Source organism: Neopelma chrysocephalum, unplaced genomic scaffold (genome assembly GCF_003984885.1).
Source record: "Neopelma chrysocephalum unplaced genomic scaffold, ASM398488v2 Primary Assembly neopelma1_82, whole genome shotgun sequence".
Classification (NCBI taxonomy): Eukaryota; Metazoa; Chordata; class Aves; order Passeriformes; family Pipridae; genus Neopelma; species Neopelma chrysocephalum.
This window is the reverse complement of record NW_020897744.1, coordinates 3,822,244-3,835,640: the sequence shown is the minus strand read 5'-3', so window position 1 is coordinate 3,835,640 and position 13,397 is coordinate 3,822,244. Positions and strand designations below refer to the sequence as shown.

The 13,397-nt window shown below is 51.0% G+C and overlaps 1 protein-coding gene across 7 annotated transcripts in view; it reads right to left on the bottom strand.

The window, feature by feature from the left end:
* Window positions 1-3,972, bottom strand: part of DTX2 (deltex E3 ubiquitin ligase 2) — a 34,544-nt gene extending 30,572 nt beyond the window's left edge. For 4 of the 7 annotated variants that reach the window (XM_027690820.1, XM_027690824.1, XM_027690825.1 and 1 more), the window contains exon 1: window positions 3,916-3,972. The gene's annotated coding sequence lies outside the window, so the exon portion shown is untranslated. The other 3 variants (XM_027690823.1, XM_027690822.1, XM_027690821.1) reach the window with 3 other exon arrangements.
* Between the last annotated feature and the right edge of the window lie 9,425 nt (window positions 3,973-13,397).

Below are 13,397 nucleotides of genomic sequence, written 5' to 3'. Positions count from 1 at the left end.
GAGATTCAAGCCCTTAAGAGATGATTTGGGAAAGAATAGAGAATGTGATAGCAGCCCTAAGACATCCAGAGAAAGACACAAAGGCCAGTAAATAAATTCCAACAACAAGAGATCACCACTCTTAGTCCCCAAGGGATGTAAAAAAGCAGACTCAGAGCCATCACATGGTCACCAAGCTGCCTAAAAGACACCAGAGGTCTGATACTTGGCATTCCTTGTCCATTGTGTCATTCCAAGGAATCCTGTCTAGACCATCTGGACACACATCTGTCCAAGTGATGGACAGACACTTGGAGATCCCCATGTTGGTGCTCATGTGTAGGTGGGTATGGCTGTGAATGAGTGAAATTCATTTTGTTTTAAAATAAAGTCGCCTTCTCCCTTCTCTCAGGTCTCACGTCACTGATTGCTCGCTTAACTCCCTGCAGTCAGCAGGGAGCTGTGAGCTTCCTTCCCATCAAATGGAAAAGTTCAGGTCTCCCAAGAGGCAGAGCAGCAGTGGGTGGCTTCCACTGGAGGATGCCATCTGCACAGAGAATGACATCCCTGCCGGATGGGAGAAGATCCCACGCTCCGTGGAGCGTCCCATCCATCATGCCCGTGTGGCTTGTTGGCTCAAAAAAGACACAGAAGAAGAGCGAGCGCAGAACAGACACACCCACACGTCTGCATTTATAAGAGGAAAGCAACACTTTCTCCAGGAATTCAGTGTAAATTAGTTCATGAGCTGCTCAGAGATTTTTACACCACACCCCCAGCTCAACTGGTGCTGGTGACAAAGCGCTCTGGATCACCAAGACCCAGCCCTGGTCTCTGCTACCAATCTTTTCCTTGTAATCCATTCTCCCCCAACACACCAAAGACAGCTATTTTACTGCTCAAACCAGCAAATTAAGGCTTAAGGTATCAAACCCAACACCTGCCTCTGTCACTTCTTTTTATGGCAGGTTTCACACCAACACTTCTCCACCTCAGGGACCACCAGCATGTCTGTTCTCAGCTCAGACCAGAGTGAGGCAAAGCCAGGCTGTAGGATTTTCTGTCCCATCCACCTGAACCCCAAATACAGAACAAACACCTTTTCTTCCCCCCAAAGTTGCTGCCCAACATTCATCAGCACACCCTGTAGCCACAGGCAGAGCAGAGGGAGGCCATGAGGAGGGAGACGGCGATTCATTTTCCTTTCACTTCTGAAACACAGCAGCAGGAAATGGAAACAAGAAGACTTCCCAGAAAAAAAAAACCCACCTCCTCCCTGTGCCACAGGGATAACAATGGGATAACAGCTGAGTGCCAACAGCCTGTTGCTCACCCCTGGGATGGCAGCGATGCTGTGAATCCTGGACCACACGCGGGGGTACCCGGACCGGCTGCACGTGAGCGTCGCGTGCTCCGACATTCACTTCCCCATCAGGATGGAAAAATATTTCCTGCGCTGGGACTGCTGGTCCAGAGGAGGAGCGAGGGGCGTATTTCAGCCTCCTGCCAGTTCTCACTGAACGCTGCTTGAGCCAGCAGCTGTTTGCACGGACTGGGAAGCGAGGAATGCGGGAGAGCCTCAGTAAGCCAAAATTACATGAGTCCCCGAGTTAAGGCAAACAAGGGAAAGAAAGGCCTGAAGTTGCAGTTCCTGAGTCCTCCCTGAAAATTCGGGAGCACACAGATACTAAAAGTTGAGAAATTCAATACTGGAGCTGCTCATACAGCTTTCAGACCACCCCTTTGGGCTGCCCTGTGCATTACACCGTGGCAGAAAGGGTTTGAGGCAGAGCAGGATGTGGTTTGGGATGCGTTACACATCTCGCCTCACATCTTCGCTAAAATCCCACGGACTAGAACACTTCACCTTGACTTTTAAAAATGCCTTGAAAAGCTGAAATTCACCAACCCTAAAAGCTCTGTTTATTCAGCAAACAGTCCTGGCACCAGTCAGAAATCCTACAGCCCAACTTGTCCCAAGTGAAAACAAAACCCTGTGCAAACTTAAATATTCCGGCCAGCTGCCCTTCACTTCAGAAGTAATTTGTAACGTGGGCTCAGAGCTTGGGTTTGGATTTGTTTGGTGGGAACCTTACACCCAGCACAACCTCTGAAACATTTGCCCACATGGCTTTAATCGGGGACTTGGACAGGAAAAGAACTGGGCGCATTTCAGCTGTGTTTCCCAACAGCTTCACTCCCTGCTCCTCAAACTCCAGCAAATGGTGGTGAGAAAGCAGGAGAAAGGGAATTAAAGTCTTTGAAAGCTGTGTTTAATTCTGTTCTACTTCCAGAGAGCAGAATTTTCTTTCACTTTAAATGCAGGATCTTAAAATTCATGGGTCTGAGAATGATTTCTAAAAATGCCAAATCCTTTTTTAAGTTTCTGAACTGAAATTGCCAGCGCTGATAAAAGTTTAAATGAGATGTGAGCTTGTACCTGGAAATGAAAAGGAGCCTCAGGAGCCCTTGAGCTGGGCTGAATTAAAAATAAAAATCACCAGATTGGTAGAATTGAGACTTTTCAGCAGGTTGCTCAGAAAGGAGGGTGCCCAGGAGGGATTTGTTAACACCACTTTGAGAGACAGGACTGGGAGGGCAACAAAGATCCCACGGGAAGAGATTACACAGGGATTAGAGGAGCACATAAAGCACAGGGAGGCCACAGGACCGCAATAAGACATAACCCCGTGCAGGGTACATGACTGGAGCAGCTTTACATGTGCCCCTCTGACCCCAAACCACCAGCCAGAGCCCCCATAGCCCCTCACACCAGCTGAGCTGCACTTCTGGGTGCAGGACAACCCGAGCTGTGAACACAGTGATGCAACAGGGCTGGAAGCTCTTGCCAGGTAACTCATACCTAAACAAACCTTTCCATACACGAGCACCCGGCTTCAATCAGCAGCAACCAAAGAGCAAGAACAGAGCACGGCAGCAGAGAGGGGATCACAGCAGTAACTCCCAGCACATATTGATCAGTCCTGCCCTCTGCCAGCCTCTGCTGATCCACTCGGCACAAGGTGGCTGGGCTGACAACTGAAAGAAGAAACAAACTCGGCTGCTCCAAACCTGGACTGCTTCCACTCAAAACAAGCTCCAAGAGAGTTCCCCTCAGAGGGGGGAAAACGGAGACGGCAACTGAGGCGGAAACAAAGCGTCTGCCTGTCAGCGAAGCAGAGGGCTGGCTTGGGGCACCGATGAATAGGAAAGCTGAGGCAGCGAGAGGAGGGAAGGTACACCTGAACACGGGATCACACCAAACAAACCCCGTGTCCAACCCTCCCGCTCCAGGGTCCTTCCGGGCACCGAAGGCGCGTTATTTATCTGTGGGCAGACCGTTGACTGGCCGGGTGCGAACCTGGCACGACCTGGAGAACTCCACCAACTCCCCAAGGGCTTCGGCTCGCAGAGGGAAGCGCCGGGAAGGGCCGAGCCAGGTCCTGCCTCGGGGAGCCGGTGGCAGGGGCCACCCGCCCACCCCTCGGGGGCCTCCCCCGGGCCCGGGGCCCTCGACAGCACCCGCACACCCACCGCAACACCCCCCGGCTCCGACCGGCCCTCCCCGCTGTCACGGGCCCGTCCCGGGCCACTCGGGGGCCGGGCGGCACCGCCCGCCCCGGCAGCGGCGGAGGGGCCGCTGCCGGGGCGAGGGGAGCCGCGGGGAAGGCCCCGCTGCCGGCCGTGCCCCGCTCCGAGCGGCCCGGGCAGGACGGGCCGGGCTCAGGGCGGCCGCAACGGCCCGGGGAGGCCCCTCACGGGCGGCCCGGGTGGAGCGGCGCAGGGAAGGGGGTGCCCACCCGGGGGTGCCCGTCCCGCGCTGCCCAGTCCAGCCCAGAGCTCTGCCGAGCCCAGTCCAGCCCAGAGCGCTGCCCAGCCGCCCTCGTCCCCTCACCCGCTGGGTCCCGTCCCGTCCCGTCCCCCCGGTCCCCTCACCCCGCTCGGGCCCCGCCGCCGCTCCCGGTGCGCGCTCCCACAGGTTCCGCGCGTGCGCCCGCGCGGCCGCCCGGGGGCGTGTGAGGGGGCGGGGCCCAGGGGGGCGGGGCCGAGAGAGAGAGGAACGTGATTGGTGGAGGCACGTGAGTGACAGCGGAGGGGTGGAATAGTGAGTGAGTGAGTGTGATAGTGTGTGATGGTGAGTGCGATTGTGTGTGAGTGAGTGCGTGATAATATGAGTGAAATAGTGTGTGTGATAAATGTGAATGTGATAGTGTGTGTGATAGTGTGTGATAATGTGTGTGAGTGAAATAGTGTGTGTGATAAATGTGAGTGTGACAGTGTGTGATAGTGTGTGTGATTGTGTGTGTGTGATAGTGTGTGATGTGTGAATGAAATAGTGTGTGTGATAATGTGAGTGTGTCTGTGTGCGTGATAGTGTGATTGTGTGTGTGATAATGAGTGTGATTGTGTGTGTGATAATGAGTGTGATTGTGTGTGTGATTGTGTGTGCAATAGTGAGTGCGTGATAGTGTGTGAGTGAGAGTGTGATTTTGTGTGTGATAGTGAGTGTGTGATAATTTGTAATAGTGTGTGTGATAGTGAGAGTGTGTGATTGTGTGTGATAGTGAAAGTGTGATAGTGTGTGATAGTGAGTGTGATAGTGTGTGATAGTGTGTGATAGTGAGAGTGTGATTTTGTGTGTGATAGTGAGTGTGTGATAATGTGTGTGAGTGAAATAGTGTGTGTGATAATGTGAGTGTGATAGTGTGTGTAAAATAGTGTGTTAGTGTGTGTGAAAGTGTGTGCGATAGTGTGTGTGATAGTGTGTGATTGTGTGTGTAAACGTGTGTGTGTGAAATTGTGTGTGCATGAAATAGTGTGTGCGATAATGTGTGTGAGTGAAATAGTATGTGATAGTGAGAGTGTAATAATGTGTGTGTGTTAATGTGTTTGAGTGAAATAGTGTGTGTCAGTGTGTGTGATAATGTGTGTGAATGTGTGGCACAGTGGGGTGTGAGTGTGACATGTGTGGTGTGGGGCGTGTGTGTGTGACAGTAGCTGTGCAGGAGTGTGATGTTGGGTGTGGGTGTGATACTGTCCATGTGAGCATGTGTCACACTGGGTGTGTGAGATGCTCTGTGTGAGTGTGGTACCCTGAGTGTGCAACAACATGTGAGTGTGACCATGTGTGTGATGGGGTGCATGTGGTACATAACAGTGCAGCCTCTAACGCAGTTTAACTGGATGCTGTGGGAGCTGCTTTCTCCACGCTACCCCGTCCCATGGGGATGTGGATGTGACCACTAAAGCCAGATCCAGCCTGGATCAATCAGCTGCTCAGTACAGCCCTGAGGATTTCACTTACATCTATGCAAATCCAAAACAAAGCCCTGGAGATGCCTGTTCCTTGTATGAGCAGAGATGAGGGTGGTTAAACACAACCCTGTGTGTGCAGATCTCTCCAACAATAGAGCGCTGCTTCCTCCCAGCTGCTGCACCTCCAGCACCCCCTTCCAAAATATGTATTTATTTAGGGATTCCTTTAATCCTGGAGCACCTTGCAGAGAGCTGGATCACTTCATACTCTGTTAGAGGTAGGTCAGACACCCCCTGGATTTTTCCCTTGATGGATGCAGAAGTCAAAATCCCACTGAGACACTGGCAGCAATGATCATAGAACCATAGAATCATTTAGGTCAGTAAAAACCCTTAAGATCATCATAATTCTTTCAAAACCAGGAAGCATTCACCAGTCCTTATCAAATGACTTTAAACCTCCCTGGACTTTACACCCAGCAACACTGATTCACTCATGACATGATACACCTGCTCCCAAAGGCTTATAAAATAAAGGACGTTATTCTTGGACTGAATAGTTAGAGCAAAAATAACATATAGAACCACTTTATGCTGTAGAAATGGAGACATCTTCTAAAACTCTTCTTCCAGGGTTAAACACATAAGAATTTTCTTTACAGAGCTTATATAAGATTGGTTTTCTGCCAAAAATGTACAGCACCAAGCACATAACCACAACAGCTTTGGTGAAAACCCTCTGAAGCTGCATCCCCCCCCCAGATCAGCCTTGTATATAAATGCCCATGGATTTCTCTGTTCCAGGATGGATGAGACTGTCACATACTTGAGTTCAAAATACTCACAAAGAACTAATAATTGCCAAAAGTGATTGATAGCCTGCTCGTAATGTGTCTGCTTAAGCAATAAGATTCACATTTACAACTCAGGTGCTTAGGATTCCTGTCTCCTACGGCTGTAATTGGTAACTGGAGAGCAATGCAAAGGGTTTTTTCCTGAAAAATAGATAAGAATGTTTTATAAAGCCTTGCTGGGAGCAGACTGTGTGATCCATGTGGTTGTATGGGTGGAGAGGTGTCAAATATCCTCTGGTCCTAAACAGGAAAAAGTTTCAGGGAGAATCGAGGATGGTGAAGAAGGGATTCTATTGAGTCTTGCAGAACTGCACGGCAGGGTTGGGAGATGAAGGGATGCTCCAAGTGAGGAGTCCTGGCTGGTGAGGGAGGCTGGGCGAGGTCTCTGGGCAATGCTCCAGGGCTGAAGGGTGCTACAGATAAGGGCTGCAGGGTGGGGGAGAGCAGACGTGCACTGGGTGCAGCTCCTGGCAGAAGGGAAGGGCTGTACCATGGGGGTAAACCAGCCAGGCGGTGGCTGAGCTGTGTAAATAGTCTAGAAGTGCATTGGATTTATTTTAATTTTTATTTTTTGAGCAGGGATTCATGACCTGGTCTTGCATCAAGGTCCCTGTAAGGTTCTGCCAGACATGATTGATGGCTGAGGTACCTCATCTTAGCAGCACAAGTCTCCCTCAGTCACCCTTTTCCCACACCTCTCCCTCACTTGTCCTGTATGCCATGATAATCCAACAACCTGAAAGGGGTTAGCAGGGCTCAAGCACCACGTACAACAGGAATCACGAGTCTGGTGACGAGCTGAACCTGTCAGACCCCACTGCACAAATTCCTCACACCGTTCTGTGTGAAGAACACCTTCTGTGAAGATGCTCTCTGAGCTTGAATGTGAAACTCAGTGTCCTGCTCTCCCTAAGGACCCTGTTTTTACAGGGATGCAGACCTCAAAGTCCTGACTGCCTGCTAAAATATTGGATATTATATTTTATATTATTTTTACCCTAATGATCCACAGATTTTAACACAGTCCCTTACAGATTTTTTTCCAGCTTTATCCCTTATTTCCCACGTTCTTCTTTCCCACACCCTTCTCTGCATGCTCCCCAAATCAGTATGCAAAGCAGGGAGTCCTCTAACATGGGATCAACTCCTGTCTGATCCATCCACACACTGGGGTAATCAGTCAAATATTTGCCTTCCTCCTGTTTCTTTTCTTGCAGCAGGGCTGGAAGGCTGTTGAATTAATTTCTCCATGGCTGCTCCATCTCAGGGGGTTTTGACTCAAGGTCCTACACTAATGTCTATAAAACCTGATGCTTGGGGCTCTGTTAAATTGCCAGGCTTAGGCTGATGCTCTGGGGAATAGCCTGGCCACTTAGGAAACGGCCTGTCCAAGCTCTGCTGGGATTGCTGCAGCACTTTGAATTCACAGCCCACTCGATTTCAGATTAATTTCCCTGAGCAGACAAACCCAAAGTGACAGGAATTAGGAAGAAATTCCTCTGCAGGCAGAGGATAATAGGCGAAATTTCGTTTCATTTTCCTCTGCAGCAGCTGCTGCTGGTTCTTGCTGGGGACTGATTAGATGAAACAGGGGTGGATCTGGTGTGGGCATCCCACTCTTGCTGGGTGACCTTGCTCTCCGATACCTGGGATTTACCTACTGAAAGGGTCATGTTCCTCATCCCTGCTGGTAGTGGAAGATGCCTCATGAGCTCAGCTAAATCCTCTATTCCCCACTGCCTGCCTTCTCCAGGGAAATCATGGAATCATGAATGGTTTGGGTTGGAAGGGAACTTAAAGCTCATCTCCTTCCACTCCCTGCCAGGGGCAGGGACACTTGTCACTATCCCAGGTTGCTCCAAGCCCTGTCCATCCTGGCCTTGAACACTTCCAGGGATGGGGCAGCCACAGCTTCCTCCCTGCCTTTGCTAAATCCAGCCAGGAAACTCTGGACCCCAGTCCTCTGGGTTGAGTGCCTGTCTCCTCTGCTCTGGCCACCCTCCCCTCGCCATTAATGTTAATTATGGACAGGATTGGTCCCGCTTTGCCTTCTGCCTGATGTGCCCACCGCGCTGGTGGGTCCCTGGGGGTTCCCAGTGGAGCTTTGCTCTCCCTGACCAAACCAAACACCCCTCCCGGCTGCCGCAAGAGCCTCTCCCTGAAGCTGGTTGCCACCTAGTGCACGCTCAGCAGCCTGGCAGCCGACAAGGTGATCCATCGCTCCGGAGCATTCCTGGAGCTAAATAAACCTCTAAAGGTCCCTTCCAACCCAAGCTGTTCCACGGAGTTCCATGTTCCATGGCTCGGACACGGCATCTCCACACAGGTCCCTGCCCCAGCGGGCAGCAATGTCCACCCCGACTGTCTCGTCAGCCTGCGTGTCCCCATACAGGTCACCACTTCCCAGCCGCACACTTGGGCGTGGTCTGGGCTCTCAGGAGTGTATTTAAAAGCACTGAGGCTGCAGCAGAAGCGGGATGCCTGGATTCCCCAGGGCTGGCAGAGGAGCCGGCAAGTGCTGGTCCCGCTGACACCTCGTATACGTACATAAATATATACCTACACATATAAATACGCACACACTTATATATATATGTACACACACACATATATATGTATATATGGCTGCTGTTCCAGTGGATCCCACTGCCAGGAGTCCAGTGCAGGGTGAGGTTTCACCCCGTGGAGATAATGACACCCAGAAAAGGCAGGGAGTTACAGGCATACTCTAAAGCTCATTCCCACAGCGAGTGCCCTTGCTGTGACCAACGTGGGTGATGGAGAGGACCCAGCTGTCCTTTTCCCATTCCCTCTTCCCCGCTGTGATCCGTGCCTGCTCCTCCGCAGCTTTGGATGCCGGCTGGAGCCCACGGCGTGGGTCAGCTGCCCTCTGGAGAGCCTCCTGTCAGCGCTGCGTCCTTGGGCTGCTCTTTCTCACCTGGCTGAGGTGGTTTCTGCAGCACGTTGGGCAGGAAGCAGATTACGGGGAGGAACAAAGGTGATTTTGTCTGGGGAGGGAATGGGTACCTCTCCGGCAGTTCCAGCTTGCTGCAGCTGAGTGCAATGCTGGGGGCTGCCACTGCCCTTTCCTCAGCCCTGCCTTTCCTTCAGGACTTATAAACCGCCAGAAAATACCTTAAAATTAGCACAGAGGTGTGTTAGGAGCACAGCTCCTGCTGCACTGAGGCAGAGCTAAATGTTAGGACAGGAAACCAAAATGCTCTTGTGCTGCGTTTACACCTTTCCCTTCTGCTAAGGCTACTGGACACAGATTGGATTGGGGGTGAGAGCTCCTCTCCTGGGACCCCACATCACAGGATCCCCATCTGCTGCTCGTGCTCCGGAGCAGCAGGAGGAACGGAGAAGGAGGGGTGGCTCATCCCATTGCAGGTGCAGCATCCTTCGTGCTCCTGCTCCCCAAAGCTCAGGCAGCAGCAGGAAACCCCTAAGTACACCGTGATTCAGCTCACCAATCAGCAGGGGGATCCTGTCATTCATTATAAGCCGGCTAATGGCTCACGACAGCAACTGGTGTCCTGAGGATGAGCTCAGCCCCATCCTTCCCTCCTGACAGCAAGGAGATGCCTTTTGTTTCAGCTTATGGTTTTTTTTGTATGGTACCAGGTTCTTCTTTACACCCCCAAAACATTTCCTGGCCATGGCATAGGACACACAAACGAGTTTGTCTCTCCTCTCTGTAGTTTCCTATCTAATTGAAAAGGAAAATCTGTTTTTATTATCATTACTATATTTTTGGAGGCTCTGTGTTTTCTGCACATTTGTGAGCCACTTGTTTTCCCCAGCTTCCACCCATGACCGAGCTGCTGCCAGAAAACAGATCTGCTGGAAATGCCACCTGCTGCCATAGGAAGCTGTGGTAGGTGCTGCTCGTGGCACATGGCAGATGCTGAGTGGATGTGGGGATGGCCCTGAACCCTCCATAAGCCACTCTCCTGTGAGCATCACTGATGTCTCTGAGTGTCCCTGTCTGAATAGGCAGCAGGACCATCACGAAGCACAAAAAGAGCTTTTTTCCCCGGTACACAAGAGAACAGCCTTGCTGTCCTGTGGAATTTTATAATTAGCCTTTCTTATGTTGTGGCTGCTCCTTGAATAAGGCTGGCTGTGTTTTCTTTTCCTCGGAGCAGCATAATCCCAGAGCCTGATACTGCCAAGCCACTCAGAGCACATGCAGGAAGGATGCAGACATGGAAAACATCTGAGATGGTGCTCAAATGGCCAGAGAAATCCTGGACAGGGTGGAAAGCATCTTCAGGCTGCTGACCTTATCCCTGAATGTCCACATTAGGGCAGCTTACACTCCTGGTCCCCAAAGCCTGGATGTGGATTGATGCTGGAGTTGACAATTCCCAGTCCATGGGCCTGGCAGACAGCCAGGACAGCAGGGAGTTTGTCAAAGTTTAGGCAAAACAGACTTAAAAGGTACCTTTGAAACTTTCACTCATGATCTGGTTAATTAGAACTTTGCTGCTGCTGGGGAATAAAAATGCCTAATTGCTAATTACTGAATCCCTACAAGAAGGTAATGGCAGAAGCAGTTGGAGACAGTTGTAGCCAGAGCTGGCTTTGTGAGGACTTAAAACATGAAACACAGGCATTTTAGGGCATTTAAGGGTCTGCCTTTGTATAGGAATGAGTAAACAATCCAGCAGCAAGAGCCACGAGGCAAATGCTGCCTCCTGTGAGAGTGAATCCTGTAGCTCATAAGATCAACTTGTTCGAAGTCAAAATCACACCAGGCTCCTAAAATTGCTGGGAAGCTTAAGATTTCATGAGACTGGAAAACCCAATATGTTTGGAGGTTCTTTTTCCATGATTCTCAAGCCTATTGAGACCCAAAAGTCTCTCATTACTCGACTTTTACTTGCAATGATGGTTAAAATGGTTAAAAGGCTATAATGGTTAGAAATTATTAAATGCACACAATTCCTTTTAAAATAAAGAGATGCCTTGGTTGGCAGCTGAAGGAGACAACGTGAATGTGTAGAGCAGGAGGTGGTGGAGGTGGATGGGAAAGGTTTCCAGCACAGGACATCCTTCACTGCAGGCTAAGAGAGCAAGGACGTGGCAGGTCCCTCCAATGTCCTCAGCAGAGCTGCCTTGGATGGCCAGGCAGGAAAAATCCTAAAAAAAAGGACCTCTAAAGGTAACTTCTTGCCCAGGAACAGGCAGGGAGGACCATGGTTTGTCTGAGGAGCAGGTTCCCAAATCCCTCAGGAGGGGCAAGAGGTTGGGACCGTCCCCTCCCGTTGCATCCCAGTGCTGGCTCAGGCATCGACAGAAATATTTCCAGCCAGATGGTTATTGCTGACTTCCTCTCCAGGTGGGCACTCAGACAGCTGAGGAGGGAGGTGGGAAGGAGCTGAAAAGCCCAAATCCTCTGAAAAAGCTTCTCCCTTCCCCTGAGGCGTAACCCAGGCTCTGCCAGCACCCAATTTAAGGATGTGTCCCTGCCTGCCTCCCTGAAACCCGAGCCATTCCCTCCCCGCCATGTCTCCTTAGCGGTCTTCCCTCTCTTTCCTTCTCTCTCCTTCTTCTTCCTCTTCTTCTCCCTCCTCCTCTCTCTCTTTCTCCTTTTCTTTTGGAATGATCTGCCCCAGGATGGGATGCAGGGCTGCCATCCTGCTGTAACCCAGCAGCAGCCACCCCAAAGGTGCAAAGAGATGACGGGTTGGAGCTGTTCTGTTGATGGATGAGATCCTTTTTCTTCTCATTTTATTATTTTTTAATTTTTTTTTTAAATAAGATCTCACCTAAAGAAAAAATTCCTGCCTTATCCCCATCACCTTTTACCGGGAATATTAATTTCAACCATTATTTTTAATTTTTTTTATAACTAGCCAGCTCTTTCCTTTATTTCAAAAGAGAATAAATTTTTCTGGGATTTGATATACCCTCTTTTATACTGGAGAGAAATTATCAAACAGGTATGTGCATTTATGATGCTTTTTTTTAGGTCAGGGTGGTAATTACAAATAATGATCTGGTGGGGTGGTGGTGGATGAAAGACTGCGATTTCTCCTGAAGTTACTTGAATATTAAAAAGTAGAAGAAGTGACAAATAGAGAGCAGAGGCTCATTCCAGCTGTGGCCAAGGGGTACAAAAGGAACCAAAGGGGACTGAAGGACCTGTGGGGTCTCATGTCCAGGTGGGAGGAGGGAGTTTTCACTGTGGGCAAAATGCTGGTGGGGGACAGTGTGTCTGCTGTGGTGCGTTATTTGGGGTGAAAGCAGGGACTTTCTGTGCCCCACATTGGAGCCCTGGTCTTCCCCTGAGAGTTTTGCAGCAGCCCCAGTAGGCAGCGCTTGTGCAGGATGGGGGTGATGTGGGGTTTGCTGCTCCTTCCATAGGGTGCATGATGGGGGGGTGCTTTTACAGGACACCTGACAGCTTGCAGGACCTCAGTTTGAAGGGACTTCCAGAAACCCACATTCAGCAACCCTTTAAATCATAGAATCCTCACAGAATCACAGAGGGGGTTGGGTTGGAAGGGACCTTAAAGCTCATCTCGTTCCACCCTGCCATGGGCAGGGACACCTTCCACTAGCCCAGGTTGTTCCAAGCCCCATCCAGCGTGGCCTTGAAGACTTCCAGGGATGGGGCAGCCACAGCTTCTCTGGGCAATGTTAAAAGGGATCTTTTGCTTTGCTGCAGTGCCACAATGACTAATTATGGCTTAAAAGTAGTTTTTAATCTATAGACATTCTGAAAAGGCCCCAACATCCCTGGGTGCAAGGAAGGGGGTTCAGTTCGTAGCTGAACCCTGAGCATTGGGGCGAGGATGGCAGAGCAATGGACAGAGAAGGCAAATCAGGTTTTCCCTCTCTGGGGTCGGCCGCGGCACAGCACCGCAGTGGTTAAAGCCCGCTGCCACCCTTCCAGGGAGCAGGAACGCGCTGGCTCCGGCACAAAAGTGGCCGGCGATGACAACGTCCCTGCGAGCAGGACGCGATGCCGGGGTTTGGCCGGGGCAGGGCGGCAGAGGGGCCGTCTGTCAGCCCTGCCCCTCCGGAGGGCGGGGAGGGCTGGCGGGACAAAAGGCGACATTATTCGGCGCTGCAGGAGGGATGAATGGAGTATTGAAAGCCACCACCTCAGCGAGTAGATTGGTTTTCATCCCCCATCACTGAGCCGTCTGTCTGTTGGCGGGTCTCCTCCTCTGGGCACCGGGAGCTGAGAGAGAGACCAGGGAGGAGTAACGGGGCCCTGTCCCATCCGTGGAGGCTCCATCCTGCACCTCCATCACCTCGGACTGGTGCACATAAAAACCCTTGGTCCACCATCAT